The sequence below is a fragment of the Astyanax mexicanus genome, chromosome 15 (genome assembly GCF_023375975.1).
Source record: "Astyanax mexicanus isolate ESR-SI-001 chromosome 15, AstMex3_surface, whole genome shotgun sequence".
Classification (NCBI taxonomy): Eukaryota; Metazoa; Chordata; class Actinopteri; order Characiformes; family Acestrorhamphidae; genus Astyanax; species Astyanax mexicanus.
The window spans coordinates 23,971,867-23,986,291 of NC_064422.1; positions in this window are offsets into that span (position 1 = coordinate 23,971,867).

The window sequence follows — 14,425 nt, forward strand, 5'->3', positions numbered from 1 at the left end:
TTTCAAAGACATTTCAAAGGATAATCACCGGGTCCATGCACTACAGTGCAGACGAGCTAGTCTCCTCAAAAGGAGATTTCTGCACTGGACAATTCTATTATAGTTCAGGAATGAAGTAGCGTGCATACTCGTTGTCTATACAAACATGCCCCAATACACCAGTTGTAAAGAGTGCTGGGCAAAAAGTACAAAATTACTGGATCTCAGAAAGCTGTGGGAGAGCGGAGGTGGGCTATTCAACAAAGGTAAGTACTTTTTATTATGTTTTACTACACCAAGTCCATTTTACATCAGAGTTCTCCTTTAAATTAAACATACATTATTCAAACAGTACTTCTGACTGAATGCCTCAACTAATTATTAGATACTATTATTAACAGACACTACAGTAATTATAACATGATTGTGTTATTTTTTTAAACTACTGTCTCATATCTTTTTCTTATTATTATTTACAACAATCCTACGGATAACAAAAATAGCCATGTTTAAAAATTGTCTTAACACATTCTAATTAAACATTATTTGAGACACTACTTAAACTGAATTTATTACTAAGGGCTAACATGGGTTTTTAAGTACCATTCTATGTAGTTTTATCCGAACAGGATTAGTGAAAAATATTTTACACTTCTACACTTCTACAAACTCTTGCATCTGGACTGCAATTGAAAAAACAGAAGGACCAGTGAGTTTTTTGGTTTTCTCAGTCACATGACATCATGTTCAGTAGCTCCTCTATTTCCACTCGCTTTGTGTTTACAGGGATCTCCGTGGAAACGCGTACCCAAAGTGTAATTACGGTGCATGGCGGTGGACAAATAGCTATTTTATTTAACGCAAGGTGATGTGCGTCCGGACAGGACTACAATTACTGGAGGACCACGGAGTTCAGTGAAAAACAGTAGATAATTTTCTCAGAGGATGTCTGAGAAAAACACACATACACGGATGTTCCGGACGAGAATAAAATCACAGAGGACCCCCCCCCCATAAAGGAGAAAATTACTCCAGCACCCCCTGTGAAAAACTAACTATTGCCGTCCGGATAGGGCTTATGTACGGATATCCCAGCTGCATTATTTAGGGTGATACAGAAAACATGAATAAGAAGCTGATAAATAAAGAATCTACATCAGCAATTTCCCTAAAATGTATAATGTTCCAATTTTGATTTGTTTAAAGTTCATCAGTATGTTATGTAGGAGCTTTTTTCATGTTGGTATCTTTGACAAATAAAATAAAAACCTTTTGTCAACAAACCTTTTTGAACGTGATTGAGTTATATCACAGCTGCAACATACAGCACAGTGTACACGCAATATGATATTTTTTGTCCATATTGTGAAGCTCTGCTACAGAATCACCCTTAAAGCACACACGCAAACACACACACTCACATACACACATAATCCAATCATTTCTGTGCAGCTGCTGCTGCATGTAACTGTACCCTGCCGTGTAGATTTGGTGGAGAAAATCCTTTAGAAATAATGACCCGTGAGGCATTGTGAACGAACCCATCCATTCCGTTTCCGCTCCAACTGCTTGCGCTGCTCCTGTTATTGTTTCTATTCTGGATGAAACGTGTGCATTATCATCGCTGTGTCAAGTGTCTCTGAGTTCACTCAGTTTTGCCTTTTAATTGATATTCAAATTCAGTCCTGATTTAGCGCCTCCATCTCTCGGTCTTTAATGATTTTTTCCTGCCAATGTTACAGATACAAAACGGAAATAGTGCAGAAACAAAGAGAAAGAGAGAGAGAGAGAGAGAGACTGACTGCATCGTAGTACAAATGAAAAAGAATCACTCCTGGCATTTTCCAGCAACCACAAACAGGAAAACTTAATGAAGCTCATTAAAACAAGGTTTACTACAACGCACAAAGGCCATTAGCTCAGCCTATGATTTATTCATCGCCCTCATGGACAATAAATATGGAAATAACTTTGGCTTGCTTGGGAATGTTCAGCAAAAAGTAGCCCCAAACTTCACCACGCTGATGACACGTCTGACTCATCACTTAAAGTTGATGATTTTGTAAATTCAAATGGGACGTTTGGGTTGAAGGAACTGACTGAAGTTTAGTTTAGTCTGACGCCATGGGCAACTCACAACTTACAAGGCCTATAGAGACTTTTTAAAAAGACCACACTCCTAAAAAGTGATTCTGCAGTGCTGTTCATTTGGAGCGTCTCTCTTGTTGAGGTTTCTTAACTAAAATTTAACTGAGTGAAAGTACATATAATACTACGCTTATGTCCATGTACCTGCCATGTTGTGAACAATTAACCAGTTTAAAGTTCTCAACAACCCTGGTTCCACATAGTTAAAAAAAACGTAATTCTTCATCAAAAGCGTAGGAGCGGATTTGATATTGGAGGGGAACACATTTGCTAAAATAAATCAAAGCCCACCCTACAGTGACTTAGAACAACATTTGTGCAATTGCAGCTAATAAAAAAAAATATATATATATTTTGTTCTGTACTTAGTTTATTATAAGCTAAATGCAAACAAAAACTACTTTACAACCTAAACATGTTCCTCCACATTACATTTTATGTTAAAAAATATGTGTGCGCAATGTCTGAATTATATACATATTTGACAAAAACTGATCAGTTATCACCTAATATTTAAAATATCATAACAGATTTGGTTGTTATTATTATTAATCATCATTATTATTGTTAATTATGTATTGGCATGTAAATTCTGTTGTATACTTACATTTTCTCCACTCTGTAGCATTTTTTAATGTTGAGAGCACTTCTTACAATGGTGTTCTCTTATTAAACAAAAGTAACTTTATGTTTTATAGAGATTTTTAGCAGAAGTTAATCTAAACTTTAGATAACCCAAACCCTCCCAGTCTGTTAGCAGAACAAGACATTACCTAAAAGCTGTTTATAGCGTAGTTTATTCTTATTGTTGGGATTTATTACTTTCCTCATTGACCTCTCGTGTAAAACCGGTGTTTACCGAATTCAGAACCCCCGCTAGGAAAAGCACCCCCTCTCGGGTGCGTGCACACACCATCTTTTTGGCTTGAACATCACTTAGAAAATGGAAATACCCAAGATACTGTTCTAAGCTACTCTGACTCGTAAGAAATAAGGAAAAAAAGATATCTGCAGCCTCTTCCGAGAGGGGGTCTTTTTACTGGTGGAGGTGCTGAATTCTGCACCATAGTACTGCCAGGAAAAGCACCCCCTCTCGGCAGCACATATGCACCTCCTTCTTGATAAAAGAAGATAAGCACTTTAGCTAACTTTACTTAGAAACACACTCCCAAGAGGAGGTACTTTTCATGGCGGGGTGCAGTTTTTGGAATGCTTTAAAATAATAATCAAATTCTGCTTTTTCTGCGATATCATTTTTGGGGGGGGGGGGGGGGGGAATGCACCTATTTCTGATGTTGGGTGGCACATGTCCTATCCACCCCAGTTCCTACGCCAATGTTCTTCATAATAATTTTACATACTGCTATTTCATGACTTTTAGCATGTCAGTATATTACACGGAAGCTGCTTACTCTCAGGGATGATAAGGTTTTAGTTCAGAGTAGATTTTTTTTTACATATGTATGTAATCGATTACCTCCACTATTGCTGCTGCCAATGTCATGCTGTGATGTACAGTATGCAATAGTCTGAAACTGTGTTGTTTTGTAGCGTCTAGTGGAGAATAAACAGACTGTCAGTGCTACAGTAACTGGGTTTAAATCAGCACCACGGACAGCTTCCTGTCTGCTACAGCGTACAGTGAGCGAGTGCTACAGCGTAAACACGCCTTTGACCCAATTGCTTGCTTCATTTGACTGTATTAAACAGAGTTCCTTTTTTTCTTATTTTCCCTATTTTCACTTAAGGCTTGCCCTCCTTTACACACGTATACACACACACACACACACACACACACACAGTGTTCTAATATGGTGAATTGAGCACACAAATAAGGGTCCATGAATCGAGCACAGCAGCTGAACAGATCAAAGGCAAAAGTGCTGTTCTGTGCTCCGACTTATGTAATGTGAAAACACAGATGTTCCCGAGGGTGCGCTCAGCGCTGGAATGTCTCAGTAGGCTAATGAATCTGGGCTGAGTTCTCTGGAGGCATGCTCGTAAGTGGAGCACTAAACAAATCTCAACCACTTCCACAATCAAAGCAAGTGTTACTTTGACACAGCTCATCATTGCTGATGCAGAAAACACAACAATAATAAAAAAAAAAATACTTCTGAAACTAAATTCAGAATCTAATCTAGTGTATAATGTGGTAATCTAATCTAATCTGGTTTAATGTAACATACCTGAGGCCTTTTGCTGTGGCTGTTAAGTGAAATAAATATATTCAGTGCTCATACAAAAAAAGCTTTAAAAGCTAAAATAAATTGCTTTTTCTTAAAGTAAAACGTCTTAAGTTTTTGGTAAAAAACATCACTAAGGTTGGGTATACACTGTATAACAAGTTTTGGAACCCTTCTCTAATTTTACAACATACAAAATCACATAAAATTATAAATAAAAAAGGTACCATGGATGACCCTATAAAAAAGCAGAAAAATTATTGTAAAATTAGGTAATCCTTGGTAAAACTTGGTTTTTGGTCCAGCCATTCCTGGGACACATGAGCACCTGATTTAAACACACAAACACTAACATCGGGTAAATTACACCAATCACAACCTCTATCACTAAAATCAGATGAAAAAAACAGATGATAAGAAGGAATCAACCATAACATTCATGACATCAATGGATTCTCTAAAGCTACCCAAAGTCCCCACGCAACTTAGACAGCAGCAACACAATGAAAATCACATGAAAAAAATTGTGTGGGTGAAAATCACCCAGTGTTGGCGTTCTAGGGTTAAAGTAATAGTGTAAGTTTTTTGCTGAAAATGTAGAATTGCACAAAGCATGCTGAAAGTTCTTAAAAATCATGCATTGTCTCTTTTCAGAGTGGAATATAAATCTGGTTTTAAATTTTAGCCAGGAATCTCATTTATTGTGCTCTTAGACGAAGCCTGAGTGTGTATATGCCCTGATATCTCCATGTTTACAGTAGCTCTGCTATGAGCACCATTAGCAGCACTGTGGTTGCTCAGCAGCAAAGTAAGCAGCAAAAACTTTTATAGCAACAAAAAAAAGGTATCAGACACCCTGCTCTCATTTTTTTATATGAATACATGTGGAGTTGCAGAAAGCAGCACACTGATGGCTTTTATTTTAACTGTTTGTCCACTCCACCTTCAGGAACACTCCTACTTTCAATTTAAAAGAAAAAAAATCTTAAGGACTGCTGCTTTAACTGTTAATGTGCATAAAGAGAGTATGCTGATGTGACACAGATCAATTATATTTTGAATCTAAACATTTTTTTTTTTCAATGCAAATGAATGGGCTTTTGGAATTGCTTCATTATATACCGTAAAAACTGCGCACATGGAATGATCTGGCATGGCCATGCTCACAACTAATCTCATGAGAGTACCTTGAATATACTTGCCTTAAGCTTGGGCATTGCAAACTTGATGAGTAAACTCTACACCTTTCCTTTTGGCTCCTGGCAGAACCTATTTGCATACTGGGTGACTGGCTTATCACCCTCAATCACTGTCACTGTGTAGTCTTTCCCCCCAGGCTGCCCTGCCCAACTGTTTACATGCAATTTATATTGAACTGTGCTTGCTTCAGTTTTGTAAAAGTCTGTAAAAGCAAGTTAACTGTTTCTCTGCTGATAAGTGTGACTGTTGGCCAGAGATGTATAGTAACAAAGTAGAACTACTTCATGTTAATAAGTGTGTTTATTGTTTGTGAGCTATTGCTTTTATACTCCTGCTTAATAAACAACTGTTGAAAGAAGAAAGAAGAACAATACTTTACCACTTAGGTAATTGGCAGAAGCAGGGAGGCAATCGTTCAATATACTGACCTTATTCTGCACTGTACTAGACTACCAACTAAGGCTGATTATTTTTTTTATCTTGACAACTTCACAATTTCACAGATCTAAACAAAAACGTATAAATAAGACATGTATCAACATCTTTACTTACATACAATTCTTCTACTTGTGTTTACAAGAGTGGATGGACGTTAATAGTCTTGTACGCTGTTACACCGTGTGCATGAACTAACTAAACAAACTCATTAAAACAAAGATGGCTTCCCCACAAGTCAAAGGGCAATTACTATGGCAACCATGTGAAAACTATCTATTTAAAGGAACCACTACACTAAATCGCAATGGATAGGCAGTACAGACCTTACTAGCCTTCCCTGAACAGTAGAGACAGCGACCTAACAAAAGCAGGATTTTTTTGATAGATAGCCTTGATTTTAGAAGAAACAAAGAATGAGTAGGAATCCCACTACTTTTGTCCTTATAGTGTATTTTAATACTGTATGGTAATGTCACGGTTGATGCAGGGAGAGGACGCGGGCTGCGGACGCAAAAGTGCAAGTAATTTATTGAAAATATTAACAAGGAAACAAAGAAAGAATCAGAAATAAAGAGAAATAAACCAAAACATAAAAACAAGGAATACACTGACCTAAGAGATGACGTAAAGGAAAGGACAAAGGAAACCGGAAACACCAGGCTATAAATACAGACACAAGGCGGGAAAGGAAACAGGGAACACCTGCAGCATTTCCACATATACATATACAAATAGCAGAGCCCCCCACAGCCTGCACAAATTGCCTCCAGCTGTTTCCTGGACTCCAGATGTGCTGCCACACCTGTGCTAAAGCCTCTCCGCCCTCAGCGCCGCTGTGGGAGTATTACGGCCAGATGATGTCAGATCAAATTACTCAGCTTGATCAGAATTACACGTTACAAATAGGTGACGTGTGACCTCCTTATCAGAATACATTACACCTAATAAACTCTCTGTACCGTCAAAACGTGAGCTGTACTCTCGGTTCTGCAGCCTTTTCACAGACCAAGTTAAGAGAAGTCATGAAAATAAAGGTTACTTGTTGATTCTTTGCTTGAATGTTTGGTTCTAGAAAAATATATTTTTTATATTTTACACCTAGACACATCCTAATATCTGGATTGTATCCTGATAAGGTTTTTACCACATACATTTACACTTGCTAGTCAAATGTCTCTCCAATTAGTCAGACTGAAATCTGATTGCTCTGTGGGACAAAATATGTAAATACATGCATGCCAATACATGTTTGACAATTATGACTAGTGTTTTTCAGTTGTACTGGGTTTCTAAATATATAATGTAGAGAAATGCATCATGTGCCATTTATACTGCTGTAACGTGGCTTAAATGACCGCAATGACCACTTTCTGAAATGATTTGGAGTGACTGGATTAGTATCTGTTCAAGTGCATCTTGGGTGTGTTTACACTTGCATTATGATCTGGTTTTAACCTCTTCAAAGGAACCCATGTTACAATATAGGTTTATCAGTGTCTTCTTATAGGTTGGTTCTTAACTTGAATGTACAGTATGGTTTTAAGAAACAAAATTAATTGTTGTAGAACTTTTATATTATGGGGAGCTTCTTATATGGTTTGCACACAAAGAACACTTTTTGGAACCCCTTTATCCCCTTATTTGTAATGTATGCTTTAACAAAATTGAAATAGAGCCAATCATTGGAAGATTTTTGGGGGAATCAATAATGAAGAATCCACTTTGCATCCTTAATTTTTGAGTTCGAAGCTTATATACCTTGTATATGTTCAATATTTAGTATGGATATGGACAGATCCGTTCTCAGTGTTTATTGATTCTGTATTTTTGCACATTCTCTTAAAGCTTATGGATGCAGATATAGAAAATTATTAGCACTGGAAATTGTGGGCACAGTGTAGGAGAACAAATTGGAAGGCTAATTACCCAAACCAGGTTTATATGAACTTCCTATTAATGCCTACAAAACTGGAAGAGTGAAGGACTAGCACATGCCTCCTCTGATACAGGTGAAATTTTCAAATGTATCATCACTGAGTAGCCAGAATATTTGGAGGAAATCAAAGTTTTTCCAGCTTTAATAGAGAATGGTTCTGGAAGCTTTGCTCCACCTTTGGGACTTGTTCTGTAAGTGTGTTGCAGTCGGAGCTCCATCAGCATTAGCAGCGTTGGTTGTTGTCATCTGTGGAGGTTTTGCTTAACACCTATGCCAACATAAAGGATTCATAGAAAAATGTATTTAGTGACTGATACAATGTTTTAAATGAACATATACATTTTCATATGTAAGTGTAGCATAAATGAGCCTTTTGAGTAGATCATGCATATTTGTTTATAATTTAAGTTTATAATAGATTTTTTAACCACTCACAGTAATTAATCTTTTTTTTTTTTTTTATTACTGCAGACATTTATCAGATACGGCCAAACTACCTGCCAATATCTGCGACTGCAAATTACCTTCAGGTCAAATATTCTCATCAATATCTCAGTGCAGTCGATACTGTAGAAGCAGATGCAGCACTTTATGTATTTGGTAAACAGATACAGAACTCCAGTCTATGTGAGGCAGAAACACCTCTAAGTGACCCATTAGTGAAACTGGGGCTGTGACAGAAGTGGCAAGAAGTAGTGGTTTGGAAACTGGGTCTGATTTCATATAATTGCATCATGCATGTGTTTTGTTGACTTCACTGTGCTGATCATTTGATGATGGAACTGTGGAGAAGATTGAAGAAAAAGAGCTCCAGACACAAAAGTTCCTTTGTTGTCACGTAAAGACATCAGCAGATTAGGCAGTCCTTATATGTTTTAGCTCTTGCAAACTACTGGCAGACACTCCAAGCTAAAATGGTATCTTGACTCGTAAGATTAGGGGAACCCTTTTTTAAGTTTCTATACACCATGTACAAAAAAGGTCTTCCACCAATCCGAAGAACCTTTTAAGCATATTTTTGGTTCTTTAAATCGTACTTTAATTCTGTTCTGAATCAAAGCCCTTACTAAAAACTCTTGCAGGTCCTTTTTACGGTTTAGATATCTGTATATTTACAGAATTGGGTACCACTTTAAAATAAGACTACCTTTATAAAGGGTTTATAAATGGTTTACAATTAGTTTATTAATGGTTACTCATTAGGTTGTAAATGCCTTATAAAAATTAATAATCAGTTATAACATAATTAGAAAGGGCAACAATATAGATGGCTGTGGGTTCACTATTTGACAAACAACAGGTCATTGTTGCCCTTTCTACATATGTGTTATAACTGATTATTAATGATTTTTAAGGCATTTACAACCTAATTAGTAACCATTAATAAACTAATTGTAAACCTTTTAAAAAGCCTTCATAAAGGTAGTCTTATATTAAAGTTGCACAAAGAATTGTATATTTCAAGTCTATTTCTTAGAACTTAGTCCATATTTTACATTGAAAATCAAATGCAACAGGAAAAATAACACTACAAAACATTGTGCCCTATCTTACACCCTACACACGGAACATTGCAACAGTTTATTTTTTTTAAGCCTTGTGTCTTTGTCACTTAAACAGCTACAGTAAATGCTTTGTAAATACACCTACGCCAATGGCCGTGTTGTCCTGGAAGTAAGGTGTATCAGTTTGGTCAGGTAAATTTCTTGTATATTGCTATCTTGGCATAAGAAATCACAGATGTGTCCTTGAGCAAGACTCCCAACACTACATTGGACCACCTCTGTAATATGAATAACCTTATAAGTAAATCACTCTGGATAAGAGAATCAGAGAAAGCAGTGCACAAACCCATACTGTGTGCCAGTTGGCAGCTACAGTATGTGTTTGTCCTTAAAGGTTGTTTTGAAGTATTTAATATTATTCTACAAAGTAGAAAATAAGATAAGGAAAGAAAAAGAAAACTCAATGAGAAGGTGTGTCCAAACTTTTGACTGGTACTGTAAAAGTATTTTTTTTTTATTTGGCAACATCTCCTAATGTTTTGGCCAGTGTTTGTAACAATGGTGATTGAGAAAATGGTATAATAGAATGAAATTATTTTATAGGGATGCACCAATACCACCTTTTCTATACCGATACCAATACGATACCAGCTTTTCTGGTATCGGCCAATACAAAGTACGGATACCAACTGTCTTATCCTGAATAAGATATAATAACCTGATTGGCTGTGCTGCAGTTTCTGCCTTTGAACATGTAATTATCAAAATATGGGCTGTCTACCCCGCTATTTTTAACGCATTCCAAATCCGGAAATGGTATCGGCCGATACCCATTGCCGATACCAATACTGTGTGTAAGTGCCAGTATCCCTACTATTTTACAGTAAACAGCAATCACTGTGCTGTGGTAAAATAGAACAGTGATTAACACTTGGCACCATTACAATCTTGGCATATACTATACGTCTTTATAGCTCTCCCTCTTATATATTTTTGCCTATATAATATATTGCTTGATTATATTCTTGCAGCTGCATAAATAATACAGAATTTTGCAATGAAACTCAAGTCACACAATCAACTCTAAAATAATTAATCATAATATTCACACATTGTATGAATGCATAAATCTCATTCATCATATTTATGTGATTTAATAATCACTGTTCTCAGCTTTGCAGCAGTTCGCTGCAGTTTATTAGTCCAAATGGACAGTTCAGGTCCAGGCCAAGCCTGCGAGTGCTGGAGTGCTGATTAATCACACCGTGCAGGATTACCAGGATATTGCGTAAGAGGCAGAAGACAGGCAGTAGTGTAAATACATCAGATCATTCCTGTCACATAAACACAGAGACAGAGAATAACAAATGCACCGTCCTTGAATTCAACTGTTTTCCTGAGTTGCGTAAGGCACCATTATTCCTGACACTGAGACAGAAGAGCTCTGAAAAGGAACACATTATATTCTGAATTATTGGGAATTCAGTGGTTTTAACAATGCTGTTGATATGGAAATAAATATGTAATTGACCTTTAATATTGACTGGCATGTCTATCAGCCAATCTGAGCCACCAGCAAATCTGCAGTAAATCTGCATAAATAGTACCTAGGTTCCTCTAACTTAATTATAGTATGTACACATTTACAGTTAGGAAGGGCTTTGATTCATTTTAGCAATTGTGCCCTCCCCCCCAATTACTTACAAAATGACTTACACAAGAAATCTAACACCATAGACTGTGTATAGCATAGGTTTTAATGGCAAAACAGACAACTTTCAATCCTGTTTTTTTTCCCAATATACTGTAACTCTACGTCCATTATTTAAATGCAGCAGCTAGTGTAACCTCTGCTTATATTCCCAAATGTTTATATCCCCACAAAATTTGTTTTTTAAACGTTATTCAGCTCTATTCAAAATGGTGTGGTTTTAGTAAAAGGGCTGGTTTACACCTAGCCGGGATGAGACCAATAACTGTATGGTCGGGACCATAGAGTGTGTATAGCTCTGTGGAGGCAGCCCTCAGGGGCGGGTTTATTTATATGAGTAGGCTGTCTCTCCACAGTCTTTCTCCCTCCTCTCGCAGACTCTGGTTTCAGGAATATTTTGGCTTCATTTTTATTAAATGAATGGGAAAGGCGACACAGCTTCCATCTTTTTTACAGTCTCTGGCTAACGCTAATTAGCTCTGTAAACAGAAGCTGTAAACAGAGTAAACAGAGCTGTTAGCTATTCCTTAGCTATAGTTCCTAATGCTGTAGACCGGGTTTAGCCCTGCCTGTGGGCGGTTCTAAGCCGAGGTGGGCGAGACCATGTAGTCACTGGTTGACGTAAACACCCTAACGTCGCTCTGATTAACTCGTATTTCTGAGGATTTTCTTTTACTAGCTACTGCAGACACGGGAGGCTGAAGAACAGTTTCATATGAAGCGTGCAAATACAACTCAGACAGACCTAAAATATTATACAAAGAACAAAAAAATGTGGATTTTAGCAGAAGGAGACCTTTAAAGGGAAATGAAAAATAAAGTGCAGGAGACAGTAGTGAGTGGCTCCATAGGTAGCTTTCTGGATTAGCATCCTTGCTAACTGGCCATAAATCAGCCACAAACACACTTACAATACACAAACGTGGGATAACATGGAAAAAAGTCAAAATGTGTGGCCGTTACGCAACAACGCATACATGTTGGCATGTTTGCTCGTTAGGGTTTCTGTAGATCTGGAGCCTTTCCAGAGTCAAATGGGTGCAATGCATGAATATCTCGACAGGTCACCAAAGATTACCACCTACTACCATTCACTAAAAAAAACCCTCACACCTGGGAGGCAATTTAGCACGACCAGTTAACCTCCCACACGTATTTTTGGGAGGCAGGAGAAAACTCGAATGCACACGACAAGAATACATCTCCCAGACAGAGACCAGAGCAGGAACCAACAACCAACCACAGGCTTCCTGAGCAGATCGAGACACACACCTCACACAAAAACATTTCAATTTAAATAAATTCTATTACTTTAGGTTTGCATGTCTATGTTTATTTCCATGTCAAGAAACTGCAAAATTGTAATAAAGCAGATATATTGTAGTATGGTAGATAGTATGGTCTTTACTTCACGTTCATGTTCAAAATAATTCCAAAAGCAAGAACTGAAATATGTATAAACTGAATTACTTTTACATATATCATAAATATATATTGGTCATGGACAAACAACCAGTGGGGTAATAATGAGAAGGCATGGTGGCTACAAACTACACAGACAATGGCAAAATAATGAAGAAAGCAAACCAGAGAGAGGAGATAAATATAAACAATAGCAAAAGCACAAGGATTTCAAACCATGAGGGGCCAAACTGAGACCGGAAAACCTTGACAAAACTGTGTAAAAATGGAAAGAATGTTTTTTTTTTTGTTTCCAAACAAGGCTAAAGAACAGCAACTTTTTTTATACAATCAAAATAATACCTTCCCCTTCTGTTCCCAAACATGGATTTAGGCTAATGTTTGGATTCTGCACTATTACTAAGTTTTAATAAGTTTAGGACTGTACCCGTGAGCTTAAAGTGAGCCTATTCGATATCTATATGATGAGTGTCTTTGATTTTACCAAATTAAAAAACCTATAAAAGTTATCAAAAAGCAGTGTGTAAGACTGGTGGAAGAGAACATGCCAGGATGCAGGAAATCTGTGAACAAACCAGGATTATTCCACCAAATACTGATTTATGAACTCTTAAAATGTTAATTATTTAAGGTCTAAAAGCTCTGCATTTTTTTTTTTTTTGTAATTTCAGCCATATATTTATTTTTCCGATTAACTACAAAGTTGGCGTTTACTACTTTTCAATTAAAAATAATACAAAATGGCCAAGGGTTTCTAAATCTTTAAAAGTACTACTGTATTGATGTATAAATGTGAAGGGTGGAGAAACAAAAAAATACTGTAAAAATTTATGTACTTCAAAAGTTATGTACTTCATACAAATGTGCTGTTTACGACTGTTCTTTCTACCCCATTTAAATGTAGTTCTTGGTCATTATCTTTATATACAGTGAGGATGCAGTATGTTCTCTAAGTGTATATTCATATATAGTGCAGTCTGTCAGTAAGAGGATAGTGGCACCGTTTGTATTGTACTGCATTGTTTTAGCTGTATACACTCCAGCACAATGGTTTTTAAATAATGACTGAGGTTAATGTGCCAATGTCATTATGAAATCAATGAAAAAAACTGAGCATTGTCCAATTACTTAGAATCCCCTGAAATAAAGAGAGGGGGGCACTGTGTATAAAACAGCTGTTCTTAATGAGCTATTTCTGTGTAGTCCATTAAGTGTGGATATGAATGCCTGCAAATTAAAGCTGACATTCTGCCCTTTAACTTCATATTCATTGTTTCATTGTTTCACTTTAAATGCAGTTAACTGAAGGGAATTAACATTAGCTGTTTCACACTAGGCTGACTAGTGGACTGTCCTCTGTGTGTGTGTGTGTGTGTGTGTGTGTGTGTGTGTGTGTGTGTGTGTGTGTGTGTGTGTGTGTGTGTGTGTGTGTGTGTGTGAATATTGTGTTTTAATAAACAGGTGCACTCTTATAGGCCTCAGAATCCACCTAAAAGAGATGAGGTGCCTTAAAAAGGTGTCACTATGATTTACCTACAGATCCCAATGCCAAAAAGAATCGAAATTTAGAATTGTATAATTCTACATTACATTTTGGTGCTAAGATACTTAAATTATCAAGACAGTATTATTTCTTGCTCCTTTGCTCCCCTACAATTGGGAGGTACAAAGCCATGCTTCAGTAACTTACTTTGCACATGCATTTCTGGACAAGCTGAGAGACGCAGAGCGGTTAGTAAAAGTGAAAGAAGCATGGCTTTACATGAAAAAGTTGGGAGGTCTTCTCTTGCTCTGCATTTTGAAACACACTGGTTTACTTTTGTTTTTAAAGCACTTTCTGGCCATATGTCAACGTACATCACACAAACGCTTATTTACAAAAATAAAACAACTAACCAGA